We start from the raw sequence: 18,655 nt of genomic DNA, 5'->3' as shown, positions 1-18,655 counted from the left end.
CATTCATCTTCATTCCTTTTTGTTCCAGACTTCCCTGCCAATTTTGAAGTTGGTTTTGCAGATCTTTCTCCGTTTTTGCCATGATTGCCAAGTCGTTTGCAAACAGCATTTCCCAGAGAAGGCCGGTTCGGCATTCTTGGCTGATGACGTCCAAGATGGTGACAAACAATAACGGACTTAGTGCTGACTCTTGATGAAGGCCAACCTCGACTTTGAAGCTCTCCGTCATTCCGTGTACTGTTTTGACCTTGGTTGTAGTTTGGTTGTAGGTGTTCCAGATGATGTTTATCAAGTGTTCAGGTACTCCTTTCTTGCGTAAACTTCAGTAGACCAACTCCCGGGGGATTCTGTCGTATGCCTTTTACAAGTCAACGAACGCATGGTAGAGTCGCTTGTTCTTTTCCAGATGCTTCTCTTGCAGTTGTCTGAAGATGAAAATAGCATCAGTAGTGCCCCGTTTAAGTCGAACGCCAAACTGCATTTGATCAATGTTCGTGACTTCTCTGATTTTCTTGTCCAGAATCCTTTCGGTGATCTTCAGCATCTGCTTCGTGAGTTCGATTCCCCTGTAGTTCCCACAATCGAGCACATCTCCTTTTTGTTTGTAGATTGAAACCAGTACACTTTCTCTCCAGTCTTCTGGCATATTCCCCATTATCCAGATGTTCTTGAGGATCCAGTGGGCCCAACGGACTCCATGGTGTCCGAGTGCTTTGATCATTTTGATGGTTACTTCGGATGGTCCCGCTGCTTTGTTCTTCTAAATTTTCCTGATGGCTTCGCTGACCTCCTGCATTGTTACCATTTCGACTGGTCCTTCCACTGGTGGTGTTTCAATCAGCTCTTCCACTTCATTCCTCTCATTTACCAGCGTTTCAAAGTATTCTTTCCACCGAGCTCTAACCATTTCTTCCTCAACTAAGATGTTCCCTTCCCTGTCTTTGATCACCTTCATAGTTAGGATGTCTCTTCTTGCTCTTTCCCGTTGTTTCGCTACCTTGTACACCGTTTTCTCTACCTCCGGTGTTTCCATCTCCTCATACCACTCCTTTGTGGCTTGCTCCTTTGCTTCTGCCACTGATCTTTGGGCTTCCTTCTTTGCTGCCTTGTAGCGGTGGCTCTTTTCCTGGTTTTCCTCTATTCCCCTGCCACTCCTTGAAGGCGGCTTTCTTCATCTTGATGCTGTTCTGAACTCCGTCTGACCACCACCAAGTTGCCTTCTCTTCTCTGCCTTTCCCAGCCAGATGTTCTCCCACAAACCTCTGCTGCTTCTTCCACCAGTACCCCTTCAAGGTCTTCCAGAGGTCATCCGTGCCAGCGTTGGTCATCTTATCCCTGACCCTGTCCTGGTACTTCGCTACCGAATTTCAGTTTCCAAATTCTGATCTTCCTTTCTCTCTGGTCCTGGCTTCTCTTTCTCACCTTCCCCTATCAAACAGGTCCATCACAAGCATTCAGTGTTGATGAGCTACTGTTTTCCCAGGTATTACCTCCACCTCTTTCACTAGCTTTCGGTCTTTGCTATGTACCAAGAAATAGTCAATCTGTGTCCTGCCAACTCCACTTTTATATGTCACCAGATGTTCTTCCCTTTTCTGGAATCCAGTATTAACGAAGAAAAGTTCCAAACTCTCTGCCATTTCAAGCATCCTCTCCCCTTCCTCGTTTCTGGTTCCATATCCTTTGGCACCATGGATCATCTCATATCCTTCAGAAGTACTTCCCACGTGACAATTAAAGTCTGTTCCCAGGATCATGGGTTCGTCCCCTGGGATGTCTGTGATCAGGTCTTCCAGATATTCTTGGAATTCCTCCTTGTCTTGTTCTGAGCATCCAACTTGGGGGCATACCCAGAGATGATATGCAGGATACTCCTTCCCCATATGATCTTGACTCTCATCAATCTTTCTGACTCCCTGATGACATCCACCACTTACTGTTTGAGCTCCTCATTCAAGGTAATACCGACTCCATTTCTTCCTTCTCTACCACCTGAGTAGAAGAGTTTATATCCTTCTCCAATCTCTCTCGTGCTCTGTCCCTTCCATTTTGTCTCCTGTACACATGCCACGGATACCCGCCTCCTTTTCAGTGCCTCCGCCAATTATCTGCTTCTCCCCGTCATGGTTCCGACACTCCAAGATACAAAACGGATTGTTCCAACGCTCTTCTTTAGCCACCTTTGTTGGAGTGGTGGTACTCCTTGCTGATTTCTCACATCCTCCGGGGGTCGATGATGCGCGTCGCTTCTGGGGAACGCCCGAGCCATATCTGAATCTGCTGCTCATTGTATATCCATCATGACTTTCAGCAAGGAAGTTTTACGGGCCGAGTTGCCAGCTCTGATGCCCAACCCTCCTCCTTTCACATCTGGGCTTGGGACCGGCCATGGTGGAGTTGAGGATACTTAATGATCTTATTTAATTATATCTTTTATCTGGCCCATCCTCAGTCACCTCGCTCTCTGGGGTCTAAAGGCGTATCCTGGTTACCTCACTGGGGTCTGAAGCTGCCATGTTTTTTGACCTACTCAACTCTGCCTTGACTTGGAACAGGCCACACAGATTTCTGAACAATTAAGTTTTTTTTTCATTTTCCTCAATCATTTTATCGAATGACTTTTCATCATAGCTATGAATCGCTGGGTATATTGCAATGCTTATAAACACCCGGAGATACCCAGTGTTCATGGCTTAATTTCATTTCGCAAATGCCATAACCTCGAGAATCTCTTAAAATAAGCCGAATTACAAACTTTAAGCTCTAGAATTGAACTTAGCAGCAGTTCCAACTGCGAAAAAAGTGTGTTCATTTATCCAATTCGGACATACGTATTTGATATTTTGTGCATCTCTGGGAGGCATGTGTTTAAGATGACGGTTCGGTGATTGTTAATCACGTGCCAAGTGAGGTGTTCCTTTCAATTGTTTCATCGAAGTGATTAAGCCACTTGGCGAGCGCTCTACAATATTCAGACTGTCACTGAATACTGCATATCGATCGACTTGAACAATGTTCAAAAGCCACTCACCTGCGATGGGCCCGCATTATTTTGCAGTCATGTCAGCATAGTTATATGCAAATTTTAAAAAATGAAACATTTTGTTAACATCACGGCAGGATAGCCGAGAGGTACGCACACTTGCTCGAAGCTGTCTAGCCTGGGTTTGAATCCTGACCCAGCTATAAACTGTCATCCCCGTGTTTCACAGGCAGGGTGATTCATCAATGCATGTGCTGTTAAACTGGACATCACATCTTCCAGAATCCTCCCCCCCTCTCCGAATGTATCTGAATGCTGGTTATGCCCGGATGGTTGGTATCTCCACACAAATTCGGATGGTAGTCATCTCCACACGTATGTGAATGGTGGTTATCTCTGCATGTATCCAGATGGTGGTTATCTCCGGACAGTGGTTATCTCCACATGTGTCTGGATGATGGTTATACCCAGATGTACCCTCCCCTCACACCACCTTACCTTGCCCTCCCCTCACGCTGCCATCCCTTTCCTTCCCCTCATGCTGCCTTGCCTTCCCCCACCCCTCCTCATTTCCCCCTCCTTCCTCACTCCCCCACCCTTCCTCAGTCTCCCTACCTCCTCGCTCCTCCACCCCTCTCTCTTCCCTCCTCTTTTTCTCCCACCCCCACTTTGTATACCTGTCGTCCAGATGGTGTTTGTCTCCGGATGGTGGTTTTGTCTGGACGGACACTTCACTAACACTACCTTACCTTGCCCTCCCCTCACGCTGCCTTGCCCTGATGTATCTGGACAGTGATTATGTCCGGATGGTGGTTATCTCCACACATATCCGGACGGTGGTCATCTCCGCACGTATCCGGACGGTGGTCATCTCCGCATGTATCCGGACGGTGGTCATCTCCGCACGTATCCGGACGGTGGTCATCTCCGCACGTATCTGGACGGTGGTCATCTCCGCACGTATCCGGACGGTAGTCATCTCCGCATGTATCTGGACGGTGGTCATCTCCGCACGTATCTGGACGGTGGTCATCTCCGCACGTATCCGGACAGTGGTTATGTCTCGATGATGGTCATCTCCATACGTGTACAGATGGTGGTTATGGCTGGACGAATCCTTCCCTAACACTGCCTTACTGTGCCATTCCCTCACGCTGCCTTCCCTTCCCACACACCTCCTCAATCCCCTACCCCCTCCTTGCTCAATCCCCCACCCCTCCTTCCTCAATCCCACACCCCTCCTTCTTCAGTTTCCCTTCCTCCTCCCTCCCTCCTCCTCTCCCTCCCCTCACCCTACATTCCCTCCTCTCTCCCTCCCTCCCCTCCTTCTTACCTTACCTTCTTACCTTACCTTACTTACCCCTTAATATTCCTGGGTTGTATTTGTATTTGCTTGTAAAGCGACGGGTTGTATTTGCTCGTAAGTGAATAAGGGTGGGACATTGAGAGTGCAGTTCTCCAGTTGAGGTGATTAGGTCACCAGTAGGTAACACAATGTTGGGCATGAGGACCCTGCGAGACCGAGTTACCCCTAGCAGCATCCATGATTGTCTAGCAATATGTCGGGCCATGGAGTTGTCCGTGACCCGTCGGCTTCAGGTTCAGAGATGAAGGAGTGGGTCCGAGAAACCCCCTGGTGAAGCACCCGTCAACCCCGAAACCATAACAATATTTTTGCCATAAACTGCTTTTCATAAATAAGTGAGACTCGTGGAGGAGTGAGGGGACAAAAGATGGAAGCGGTGTCAGACAGACACATCAGGGTCATGGGGAACAGGATGAAAACATGAACATGAACTGCAGATGAGAGGCACCTGTAAATGGAAAGTTGGGGAGGGAGATAAAGAAGGTGAGTTTGTGGGGGGAGAAAAGTTCATCACTGGGGATGAAAGATGACACGAGATGGCTGTTTTCGTCTACCTTGAAATTTGGAGAGAATATCAAGATTGGAATGAAAGAGCCACCAAAGGTTTCACTAAAAACAGATGAAAAGAGTGCAGGTTGCAAAAAGTCTGGAGTTGGGAGATACTTGAGGAACATGTACAGTACAGCATCCTGGAAGGGTAGGAAAAGGCAGGGGGTGCATGATTATATAGAAGAAGGTAAACGACTGAGAGGTTGCGAACCTGTCTGTGATAAGAGAGCAACCGACCTTGAGCCTCGGCCTCCTGGTATGTGGTGCCATTGATACTCAGTGCAAGCACTCCACCATATCCATCCATCCATCCATCCATCCATTGGGACCATACTCTGTGCAGAGCATTGGTGCTGCCAAAGCAGTCTCCTTGGCTGTTGGGCACAATCCTGGACGGGTCGCCACTCCGACACAGTATACCAGCAAGCTGGCACTCATTTTGCTGACCTCGGAAGGATGACAGGCAGAGTCAACCCGACCTGGTATTAATTCAACAGCCAAGCGAGATTTTAATTCAGGATCCTCGGATCCCAAGACCACCACCCCAACCATGAAGCCAACACCAGCCATCCACCATGTCAAAGAGTGAGAAATGGGAAGCTGGTGCACCAATCCACAGAGGAGAGCCACACTCTGTTATAATCGGTATAATTTCCTGTAAAGTTGTGAGAAATTCAGAGGTATAATGGACAGAGCTTTCCAGAGGAGGCCCAGTCTGTGGCTCATTTTGGAAATTAAATTGGAAATGTGTTCTGCCTACAAATTATGTCTGATGACAATGTGCAGGAATTCAAAGGGTTTCACTTCCCTCAGTAATTGCTGCAGAAGTAGAAAAAGGTGGGTTGAGTTGTTGGGCTTTCTGAAGAGATATGGTGAAATAAAGTATGAGGTTAGTCTGGATTGGATATTCCAGTTACTGGACCAATTCATGATTCACAATTTATGACGGAAAAATAAGAGAGGTTTTTTTTCAGTGAAAATAGAGATGGCGAGCAGGAATATCTTTCACAATTAATGGTTAGAGTGGTGGGCTTGGGATCCAAGGGTCCCCAGTTCAAAACCTGCTCGGCCATTGAATTACTACCAGGTGGGGTTAACTCAGCCTGTCATCCTTCCGAGGTCGGCAAAATGAGTAACAACTTGCTGGGATGATTGAGCCATTTGAGTATCCTGCGTCGGAGTGGCGACCCGTTCAGGATTGTGCCCAATAGCCCAGGAGACTGCTTTGGCAGCACCGACGCTCGGTACAGAGTATGGTCCCAATGGATGGATGGAATATCTTTCATACAGGGAGAGAGCCAAGTTGTTGAAGGGAAATGGAAGAGGGTGGGTTACATTCAGGCTTGTCCTCAAAACACATGCCAGGACATCACAAACAGGACAAGCCACTAAGGCAGAAAATGTACCGGAAAAGACGAGATAAACAAGAGTGGGAATTGCTTTGCAATACACGTCCCCAACCAATATGATATTTTCGAATATGATAAAAAGGGACATAACTCTGTGAAAAAAATTGATGAAACCCCCTGAAACTCAAACTTGTTTTGCAACTTATTATAATAAAGCCATGTACCAATTTTCAGTTGATTATGCTAAATGGGAAGGGAAAAGTCTGAAAAACCACAGGTGGGTGGATGGACAGAGAGCAAACCGATAGTTCCCTCCTGTGAAACCAGTAGAAGACGAATAAAGAAGTAGGATATGGTCGTTGCGAGTTGGATAGTGGAGAGGGAGAATGATTAGTACAAGTTAGTTAGTTAGGGCACACATTTGCTCCAATCCATCCATCAGGACCATACTCTGCACAGAACACAGAACTTTGAATCCCACACCCTTAAAAAAAACATTTTTTTGCATGTGTATAATTTATTTGTTTTTTGGAAAATACTTTGTATTCTTGATTGCAGGAATATCGTGGAAACAATGTCCATGAGAGCCTTTTTGAAGCAAATCTTATTCAGCCAAATATCCTCGATGCAGCTGCATCTTTGCAATTACCTAACAAATTGTGCTTGGTTGTGGACACAGTGGTCTCAATAATGTTTATCTTAAGGATAAAAGCATTTAAAGTGCATTCTTGGCATTGTTCCTATCACATAGCTAGGATTCCTTTTTATTTAGAAGTCAAAGCATCTCTGTCATCCTCTTTGTTCAACTGATAGCGCTTGTGAAACAACCAGAGTCAGCGCGGAAATAATGAAACGAATAAAGTCTCTTTATTGTGTGTGGGCGAAGATCAATGAAGCGTGGGAAAGAACAGGCAGGGCCTCAATGTGGGTTGCTCTAAGAAGGTAAACAAAGAAAAGAGGATTGAAAGAAAAGTAGGTGGAACTGCATGTTGAACTTTACATTTACAGCATTCTGCAAAAAACAGACTACTGCTGATAGAGGATATAGTATGTAACATACTGTGTCGGCTGTTTTGAGTTTGAAATTATCAGCCAATTGCAGATTAGCTGGTGCACTGAACACTGTATAATGGTTGTGCCTTGTTTGACATAGATAAGGTGCAACGTACATATGATGTTTGCAGAGTGGTGTTGTGTGTGGTGGTGCGGTGGGATGGAAGAGGGGGGTGGGAGAGAGTGGTGTGGGAGGTGTGCGGGTGTAAATGAACAAAATAGAAATTGAAGGAGGGTGGGAGAGTTGGGGAGAAAAGAGACAAAAGGTTAGGAGGGAAGGGCACACTGGTGGAAGGGCGGTGGTGGTGATGGAGGGACGAAGGGTCTGAGGCATGGATGGCGTTGAAGGTGCGCGGTGTGAAAGACGCTTCCCTTTAATTATGTGTATATCATATTTAATAGGTCCCTAATATAATTTTAATACCTCCATGTTTCTTTAGGTCGAGCAGATTATAACTATACAGATGAAGCGCAGTATTGTTTGTGCATGGCATTCAGTACATGATTCAAAGGTCACAAGTTGTTAAAACCCTGAGTGCCACGGTGCCAGCATGGTGCTCGCTGAATTGGAAAGCTGGTGACACTGTTCTGATGGAGATCATAATTCTCTCTACTGGCCAAGCCAAACTTAATACTGAGAAATCATTCCATATCGTATGCCCATATCGTTTCCGATCTCCCATGACCCCTTGTCATATAAACTACGCAAACTTGTTTTTTTTTTCTTTCCTTGGCACAGTTTAACATCTAAACAGGAATGCGGGTTTGAGATCAATGGCCTTGTGTGCTGCCACCCAAGGAAAACAAAGACAAGTGTGTGCCTGTCATAAAAAACAAAACTGTAAAATAAATAAATAAACGAAATGAAACACAGACCATTGGAAATGAACAATATTATATTTGAGCCAATACAATTGCATTACAATCAAAGATTGGGAATCCATAGAATATTGCAGTTATTTTGGCCTTTGTTTAATGCCTGTGAATTTAAAAAAAAACATTTTTGACACAATGGAGAAGCTATAGTATTGTCCGTATTGATCCATGGGAATATTCAGTGGTCATTGCCCCATGCACACAGAGTGAAAAGTGGGGTTAAGCGTTGATTCATGTCTGTCTGTCTGTCCACAAACCTGAATTTATGATCAAGGAACAACTTAATTTCAATTCAATGCTGTATTTTGAACATGAATCGGAAAAAACGAACCTGGAGTTTAACAGTGCTTCGTCTCTGAATTTGTCCCGATCGCGCAAGCACAGAGAGGACTGAAATAATTTTTTTTAGTACATCTACCTGTCTGGCAGTCACACAAAATTGAAAATCCTTCCCAACAGGAAACATTATTTATAAGGATGTCATAAAGGACACAAACAACAAGCACGAATAACTAATGCAACACGTTAAATAAATAAGGCAGTGGAAAAAGATGCCGCATCAACGGCAGTAAACGTCCAATTTTTTGTTTTTTTTTTAACAACCGTTAAAATCTTTATTTTCTTTTTATTTGAATTATATACTTGAACACTGCAGAACACAAATTGCCTTTTTGACACTTTGAAAACCCCTCCGTTTAGCAGTACTTGATCAAAATATTCCGGTATTTTAGCCCCATCACGACCAATCAAATTTGCCACTCGTTGAGTCTGCCCATGTCCTTGTTTCTCAAGACAGCGTGGGGTAATAAGTTCTATGAACTTTCCAGTTTATTGAAAAAATACATTCCCCTTATGGATGTCGCCAAGCTCAAAGAACGAATCTTCCACGATAACTTTTGAGTGATGTCCTCTTCGATGCAGGTTCTTGGGAATCACTTGTTAAAATGATGGCGAATGAAACATACCACTTCGATGGTGACTGCTACAGGATGCTTCGGCAAATTCTTTGCGGATGAATAAATCACATATTTCAAACTGAAGTTGCTACCAGATAGACATCGTCACAGCTAAACCCATCACATGGAGCCTGGTGTTGGCCTAGTGGTTAGAGTGGCAGCTTGGGATCCTAGGGTCCTGAGTTAATACACCAGGGGGTTGACTCGGCCTGTCGTCCTTCCGAGGTCAGCGAAATGAGTACCAGTGTGTACTGGTAGAGGGGCACTGCATCAGTGATCTTGACACAGTCACGCTTCCAAGAAATGATAGCTACCCCGGCAGCCAAGCTTCCATACGCAAGAGGAAGAACCAATCACATTTGGCGGGTCAACATATCCATTCGGTCTGATATTTTAACTATCCCCAATGGAGGTTTAAAGTTTGAAAAGGACTCAATATTTGTTTGTTTTCCTCCATGTGGAGACTGAACATAACTTTCAGGCAACAACTGCTAGTAAAACCTTCAGGGTGTTGTAGTTTGTAGCATCCCATGCTTCTGAAGTCACTTGCGCACAGCAGAGCGAGCAACACATTTGCCGATAAGGTTTTACGGCACTGACATGATTGTAAATGGAACAAGAGTTTCTTTTCTTTGTTGGAATGCAATTTTTGGAAGGTTTTACTGGAATTCCAAAACTATTAATAAATCAGTTTCTCATGGAACAAGCACCACTTCTTCTTTCATGTGCAGTAAATGACTGCAGATGGCATTATTTTCTGGGGGACACACCCAGTGAAAGCAACAATTTGGAATGTGTTCATGGTGCCGGTGATAACTCCACTCTTCGCCTACTCTTCGTGAAGGACATGATAGGATCTTTAACATCCACCAACTAACACTGGAATATGGGACGCTCAGTTTAACGTCCATCCGAGGGTCAGCACACACATTGATGAATCACCAGGATGACAGTTTATAGCTGGGTTGAGATTTGAAACCAGGCTAGACAGCTCGGAGGTGAGTCTACAGATGTCTAAGCTATCCTTCCAGGCCACAACACGCACTCGACATGGTACGTTTCATGCAAAACCACGTATGGGAATTTTTAGTGTCTGGGAATTTATGCTTTTTAATAGCACTTGATACCACAGTTTGCATTGCAGGGAAGGATTGCTTTTTGCTATATTTTCATTCTTTTGTTTTGTATTACTTGTTCTTCCGAGACATTTTAAACCGCAGCAGATTCAAAGCTGGAGGAAACTTTCCCACAGATATACAGTCCTTTGACGAGGTAATAAATAATTCGGTTACACACACGTCTTACTTTCGCAAAAGGTGTTCGCTTAAACAATACGGCTAAATTCCTAATGGGTTACAAAATCGCAGATTCCTTTTATTCTTTTCTTCTAGATTCACAATTGTTTTGGTGAGGAGTTTTGAATTCACAACGGTGTTTCATCCTGCGGTCCCCATACTCCCCCCCAAACCAACCCTCTGGGATATATCATAAATGGTTGACCCCTTAACTCCTCTTTCCTCCACCCTTTACGGCAATCCTCTCGACTCCACTTCATATAATGTTCTCTATGAGTCTTTTACCCTCTCTGACTCAACCTCCTTGTGTACATATCTTCTTGATCTGAGTAACATGAGTAAAGGAATACGAACAACATATTAAAATCAAAATAAAGACCAATTACTGCACCATAGTCCCAAGCAGGAAACCAGACATAAAAAACACACACACACACACACACACACACACACACACACACACACACACACACACACACACACACACACACACACACACACACACACACACACACACACACACACACAATAAATCAGCTGTTTCTGGAGGTTTCCTCTGCTGGGTAGTGCATTTCACAGCAAAGACTCAACCATGAGCACCGTCAAGCTTTCAAAAGACCTCTGGGATAAAGTTGTGGAAAGGCACAGATCAGGAGATGGGTATAAAAATATTTCAAAGGCCTTGAATATTCCTTGGTGCACAGTCAAGACAATCATTAAGAAGTGGAAGGCGTATGGTACCACCAAGACCATGCCTAGATCAGGCCGTCCCTCCAAACTGGATGACCAAGCAAGGAGGAGACTGATCAGAGAGGCCACCAAGAGGACAATGGCAACTTTGAAAGAGCTACATGCCTTTATGGCAAAGACTGGTCAATGTGTGCATGTGACAACAATATCCCAAGCACTCCACACATCTGCCCTGTACAGTAAAGTGGCAATAAGGAAGCCAGTCCTCAAAAAAGCTCACCTTGAGTCCCATTTTAAGAATGCAAAAATCCACTCTGGAGATTCTGAAGCCATGTGGCAAAAAGTTTTGTGCTCTGACAAAACCATGATGGAATATTTTGGCCTAAATGAAAAATGTTATGTTTGGCACAAACCAAACACAGCACATCACCCAAAGAACACCATCCCAACTGTGAAGCATGGTGGTGGCAGCATCAGGATATGGGGATGTTTCTCATCAGCAGGGACTGTGACACTTGTCACGACAGAAGGGAAAATGGATGGAGCAAAATACAGAAAAATCCGAGAGGAAAACCTGCTGCCCTCTGCAAGAAAGCTGAAATTGTGACCGAAGTTCACTTCAGCATGACTAACGATCCGAAGCGCACAGCCAAAGCTACACTGGAATGCCTAAGGAACAAAAAGATAAATGTCCTTGAGTGGCCCAGTCAGAGCCATGACCTAAATCTAATCGATAATTATCTGTGACATGACTTGAAGATTGCTGTCTGTCAACTCTCCCCACACAACTTTACTGAGCTTGAACAGTTTTGTGCAGAAGATTGGGAAAATATTGCCCACACAAGGTGTGCAAAGTTGGTAGAGACCCATCCCTTCAGATGGACATTAAGCTGGGTGTCCAGTCTGATAGCATTAGCTTGTGGTCGTGAAAATATCCCACGATGTCTTCCAACGAAGAGTGCATGAGGTATTGCCAGTACCCTGAACAAATTCCAAAAATAATTGGTTTATTAACATAGAAGTTCGATTTGATGTTCTCAAAAGTTTTTTTTTAAAAAGGTTGCAATTGATATTTAAAGATGTCGTGAAAATAAATTTGCTCAATCAAACGGAGAGAGAACCGCAATGGGAAAGAAGATAAAGCGACGTTTCGGACACGAGCCTCTCCTATTTTCCTGGCACTTCTCAAGTCTCGCTGACATGTCGTTGAAAATTTTTTCATCGTCCCAGACCGACTCTTGTAGTCTTTATAAAGAGATAGTTTCCCTTGTCGTGACAATAGCCTGTTTCCAGTTCAAATCTGGACATGTGGCTCCTTGTGGTGTGATCCCAGGAAGAAATCCTCGATACTGCGTTGATTTGTCCATTATCTATTTGTATGAAAATACACCTATTCCCTCTTAATGTCCTCGTCCCACACCCAAGCTCCTCCATGAGCCCAATAAACTTAAAAAAGAGGGTTTCCTTACCCGAAAGGGGGAAAAATAGGAGTGAGGGTGGAGCCAGGAAAAGCCAGGTATTCACGCAACAAAAATTCCGTCATTTTGTGTAAGTAGTATGTATAGGTCCACTAAGCAAACATTTGAAGACTCTACTACTGCTACTACTACCTTAACGGTTATTGTTAAGGTGGCTGGCTTAAGATCTTCGGGTCTTGAGTGTGAGCCCCTGTCGTGACGTTGAAATAACACCAGGTGGGTTGACTTAACCTGTCATCCTTCCGAGGTCTGAAAAATGAGTACCAGCATACTGGTAACGGGGGCACTGCATCAGCAACACAACCTTGCCCCCAAAAAATTATGCAACCAGCAGCCACAGGCTGCATACAAAACAAGTGCTACATCTACTATCAGCTGGGAAAAGCTTTTAGCCCAAGTCTTTCACGAGTCAGCCGGCCGTACCTGACATCCAACCAAAGAGGCAGGAATTTGTGATAATTTTGTCTCTGGAGACAGCAGTAACTGTACAGGGCCGTACGTCGAAAGGCCGTACGTCGAAGGGCCGTACGTGAGACATTTTATAACATTTATCAACTGGACAGTTCATTGCACACCTTTCACCGCACACAGTCTTGGGTCTCCATTTCCTTCGAGCCGCCATTTTGTCTAAATCTCGATATACCCCCAACGGTGCGCGCGATCGCAAATTTGATTGGTCGAGAGAATATGGTGTCATACTTTGTCCAAGTAGACTTAAATGGAAGGTTTTGTTAGAAGCGGCGAGAAGGCGATTTGTGTTCTGTACAGTGTTCTCAAGTAGGCCTGTATAATTAAATTAAACTGTTTTAAAGTGTAAAATAAATGTTTTAAAGGCTGCAGTTTAAAAAAAAAAAAAAAAAAAAACGTTTTTCCCAAGTTTACCGCCGTTGATGCACCATCTTTTACACCACCTCATTTAAGACGCGACTCCAGTTCCTCGTGCCTGTTGTTTATGTCCTTTAGGAGTTCATGACATCCATAAGAAAAGTAAGTTTCCTGTTTGGAATGATTATCAATTTCCTTTGACTGCCCGGACGAAGACAATCAAATGCACGCTTGGGACAATATTCCAGACAATTTTCCGAATTCAAAGCCAAAGTACTGCTAAACTGCAAGTTCATATTGCGACTCGTGTGCCGATTCGTGTTCCGATACAGTGTTCAAAATATATATATAATTAAATCGTGATCAAGTAGTTCCTCGATCACAGACTAACGGACAAAGTGAAGTAATTGCTTCACCCCGCATCTCGCTTCGCACGCGTGGCGTAACTAATGTTAGTGAACAGGTCTGCACTCACTGATCATATTAACGTCCGTCAAAGGGATGGCTTTGTGACGTGACGTCAAAACTTTGTGACGTAACATCCTGCCCTGGGTAGGCGAACTTCCGCCAATTTCCTGCTCCAACCTACAATTAAGGGGCACTGCATAAACGGCACCGATGCACCCCACCCAGCAAACGACGGCTACCCTGCAGCCATCTGCTGCCAAGGAGAGAAAAAGAGGAGGTATCCCTTGCAACGGCAACGGTGGTGTCCATAGCAACGGTGGTGTCCATAGCAACGGTGGTGTCCATAGCAACGGTGGTGTCCATAGCAACGGTGCTCAAAAGCATACAACTCGATCCTGGTATGAACCTACCTGTCAAGTTTCATCGAAATCGGTTGACTCCTCTGGTCTCCAGAGTTGTCCATCACAAACAAACAAACATACAGTAGGACGGAAAAACTGAGAATAAGGGTAGTCTCGCGACCACCCAATATTGTCACGTCGGGCCAGGAGTCGAACCCAGGTTAGAGCCAGGTAGTTCACAGCTCATTTGGCAAATACCCATTGACCTCCACAACATTACGTCAGACTAAAGATCTTGCGGTGTTTGCAATGGTATGTTGTCCGGTGCCTTTTGATGAAGTAAAACTCAAAAGCCTCCAAAGAATGCAGATTCTGATCAGTGGCCTGTCAAGTATAGGAATGCACATGTTACAACAGAACTATGGTGGTATTTTAATGTTGATTGTCCAAGATGACAGTTTTTGGGTCTGTTGGATAGACTAACTGTTGCAGTACAATAATTTGTTTATGAAGGTCAGCAAGCACAGTTTGGACCAGAAACTTGAGTGCCCCTCTGTGACCTTTGACATGACAATCAGTGCACATCTTCAACCATAATTGGGGCGTAATCGGTAATGGTTCGAGATTATGCTTTGAGTCTTGGAGATAAGTGGTACGTGCTGCTTCCTTGCTTGATGCTCACCATTTAAAAAGGATAGAGCATGGACAAACAACCACACATTCACAACCATTGCACAGACTTGATGGACCTTATGGCCTCCTCCAGTGTTGAAGTTCCTTGAAAAGGAACTCTTGTTGTTTTTATACATGGTCTTGGCTCGTGGAAGAGCGAGGACACATAACATACCAGGCTACAACGTAACAGAGGGAACAGCAGGAGATAGGGGGAATGCCAAGAGCAGGGCGTTGGGAGAAAGTAGACAGAGACGGACAAACAAGGGATGCAGGTCACGATGAGGGTGAGGGGAGAATGTAAAGCATGGGCAAGATGGATGGGAGGGGTGGGGATGGTTTAACGGGTGTAGAAAAGATCATGGCTTTGGATGGTGGGTGACCTGAGATTGTGGTGAACAGCTCGCTGGAAGACCAGGAGGGAAGAATGACATCAAAGAGAATGTAGAAGGTGGTTCCACAGGTGGGAAAAAAGAGAGGAATAAATAAGTGGAGGTGAGCAGTGATTCTGGGTTTAGGCAGTTCCACTCGGTGCGGGTTGCTGGTGGACTGCAGATACCTAGGGGGGGACAAAGCACAGAGGGGGCAGAGGATGCAAGACCAGAAATAAGGCAGAAGAAACCAGAGAGACCACCGACCTGTCGGTGATGGCGAAGTGACAGACCCATAGACTCAGCTTCATCGCGAGAGATTTCAATGCTCTTGAAAGCCTTTGTTTCCATGGCATCAAGTTGAGCAAGATTTGAGGCAGGGGAGATATTCCAGAGGGGAGACGAGTATTCCATCAAAACTGTGCATGAAAGCCTTGTAAGTGAATAGGAGCTCAGGCATGCCAAGGAAGGACTTTGCGTGGCGGAGGATGCCCAGTCGGTGTTTTGCTTTGAAGGCCAACTTTGAAATGCGGCTTGCCCAAGAGAGGTCATGGTTGAAAGTGAGACCCAAGAGTTGGAGTGACTGAACCTCTTTGAGATGGTTGTTGAGAAAGTAGATGGGAGTGTTTGTGGTACAGTCATTTCAGAGAGACAGAGAGACAGAGAGACAGAGAGACAGAGAGACAGAGAGACAGAGAGACAGAGAGACAGAGAGAGAGAGAGAGAGAGAGAGAGAGAGAGAGAGAGAGAGAGAGAGAGAGAGAGAGAGAGAGAGAGACAGAGAGACAGAGAGACAGAGAGACAGAGAGACAGAGAGACAGAGAGACAGAGAGACAGAGAGACAGAGAGACAGAGAGAGAGAGAGAGAGAGAGAGAGAGAGAGAGAGAGAGAGAGAGAGAGAGAGAGAGAGAGATATAGAGATTTCTCAGGATTGAAAGACATATTCCAAGCGTTTGACCAGTTTTGATTTTGTCAAGATCTGAGGAGAGGTAAGAGGCTGCTGCCTATCTGTCAGAAGGATGAGGGATGTCACAGCAGAGAGCGGAGACATCAGCAAAGAGATAAAGAGGATTTTCCAGAGTCAGTGAGATCATTGATGAAGACCAGGGGAACAGGATGGGGCCTAGAACACTGCCTTTGGGTACTCCAGCCTTGACAGGGAGAACAACAAAGGGTTCTGTTGAGAGCTACACATTGGCTACGAGAACAGAGGAAGTTTTTTAACCAATTTATTTAACCAATCCTTTGATCTTCTAACAAGTCACATGCAGCATAAGTGATTTTGAATGCAAAATAAAGAACTCATCTTGCTGGTGAAGAAATGTATGGATTTGCATCGGCGGGCAGGTAGACAAATGGATGACGCTAGCACGACGTTGATGGAGGTATGTAAGTTAACTGCCGTGGGAAGTAAAGAAAAGAGAACCCTTCTCCAAACTTCTCATGGTGGTTAGCATACCTCAGTCAACGTCCTGTTGATTTCACCCATTGTTCTTAAAAATCTATTGTTCTTAATGGCATGACTGGCTGTGTCTGTGGGTAAAGTATTCGTGCAAATGTTCTCGGTCTGTTCCAGTGCATTTTAGAAGAAATATAAACGGAACTGGCAAGTGGATTAAAGAAATGGAGTGTCACGAAGAGAGACGGACAAGTTGCTCAACCGATGAAAATAACAGGAAGATGTCACCGATTTTCCAAAAGGTACAGGACACACTGGACGACTCCTGGCAATAATATAACTGACATACCGACATACATACAATAATAACATAACATACACAAAATAATGCAGGTAAATAGAATATCCGACTCAATGCCTTCTCTGAATGACGGTGTGCTTTGTAGTAGTGTTACCCGTGAGCACCAGATCAGCAACTTATTCACGTTTAACGAATGAAATAGCAATTAAGTGACAGACAAGGAAAGGTCAATCATTCCACGTAATCTCACTGAATTGTTGCAGTCATTTCTTTTCCAGCTCATGAGAGAATTTCAGCAGAGAGTGAAGACGTGACCTTGAAGGTGTTTAGTTGCTTGTCATCGTCAAAATGGGCCATCTCTGTGTTGTGATTGTATTGGGGTTGGGGTCGGAGGAATAAAATGGGGAAAATGTAAATCGAGTAAAGAAAAACAAGGGAGGATGATAGCGCAGAGGGAGGAGGTTAAGGGTTCTGCTTTGGGTTAGGTTGGAGGGGAAGAGGTTTTGGGGGAAGGCGGTTGGAGGGAAAGGAAATAAGTTTTTGGGGAAGATAAAAGTAAGGGGAGGATAGGGCATGTATAAAACATAGGTTGTGGGGGATAGGGAGAACTGGGAAGGGGGTGGGGGATAAGAGGGAGAAGATGGTGGTGTCAAAAACTCCGCCACATTTGCAAACATAATGAACATGTCCCCAAAGAGCCTGTATGTCAGTTTACATGACGTTGTTACTTACGAAATATAAAGATTTCGTGAGTATATTGATGACTTCCATCCTTTGTTTGTGTGTTTGTTTGTTTGTTTGTGTGCGTGTGTGTGTGTGTGTGTGTGTGTGTGTGTTTGTGTGTTTGTTTGTACGCACGATAACTCGAGAATGGAAGAAGCTACCAATGTCAAATTACACCACGTGATTCAGGAGGGTGATGGCTAGCGCTGATTAGATTTTGGTCAAAATCGGTCAAAGGTCAAGGTCACAGTGAGGTCCAACATAATTCTGTAATTTCATGTGGAGAAATGGAGTATTTTTGCTTCGGTCGATGTTACGAGTTCATTTTAACTTCGATTTTAATTTTGTCTTCGTTTTTTGCAATCGCTTCGGACACTTAACACTCGGTTGTCGAAATTCTGGTAAAAATTGGATGTTTTGGAGACGTTTTAAGATTGTATAAAAAAATTTCACTCGCCGCGTCACGGCTCATCACGTGGTGCAGCGCGCTCGAGCAGACGCGTCGTTGAGTCACGTAAAGGTTTTGCGTGTGCGCGCTGACGGTGTTTTCGATAAAGATGGTGTTTAAAAGTCATTTTTATCCCAATAAAGGTTATCGTCGCATGCCTGACTCGCTAAGCCGTCGGATTATGTAAAGATTGTTGGTGGATGGCCGAATATTACGGTTTTGTGACTTTAATAAAATAATATTATAAAATTGCATGGAGAAATGGAGATTTTTGCTTTGGTCGATGTTACGATTTTTGATGGTTTGGTACAGAATCATCGTAGAAACTTCTGGTTTGCGTCGCTACCTTCTCTAGAGACAGCTTTTATTAGACAAGGTCAGAGGTCAGGTTGACGATTTCGTAAGTACCAGTCTATGACTGCTTGTTTTTTTGTTCCCCAGTTGTGATAAATTTTTGTGGATAAACTTGTGCATATATTACACAAACAGCAACGGCTCAAAGGAATGGACCACAGACCTACCCTTGTGAAAAATATATATCTACATATAGGGGAGAAAATAGGAAAAAAAA

At 44.5% G+C, this 18,655-nt stretch overlaps 1 long non-coding RNA gene across 3 annotated transcripts in view; it reads left to right on the top strand.

The window, feature by feature from the left end:
- The window catches only part of LOC147027688 (uncharacterized), a 36,725-nt gene that overhangs the window by 1,479 nt on the left and 16,591 nt on the right, over nt 1-18,655 (top strand). Inside the window, exons 1-2 of one of the 3 annotated variants that reach the window (XR_015057181.1) lie at nt 7,433-7,648; nt 16,790-16,914. This is a non-coding gene — a long non-coding RNA (uncharacterized LOC147027688). Of the gene's footprint in view, nt 1-7,432; nt 7,649-16,789; nt 16,915-18,655 lie in introns of those variants that run through there. The other 2 variants (XR_015057182.1, XR_015057183.1) reach the window with 2 other exon arrangements.

This window comes from Eptatretus burgeri, chromosome 4 (genome assembly GCF_056783735.1).
Source record: "Eptatretus burgeri isolate ZD-2024b chromosome 4, Ebu_testis_v1, whole genome shotgun sequence".
Lineage (NCBI taxonomy): Eukaryota > Metazoa > Chordata > Myxini > Myxiniformes > Myxinidae > Eptatretus > Eptatretus burgeri.
Note: the sequence above shows the minus strand (reverse complement) of the source record. Positions and strands in the feature narration are given on the sequence as shown.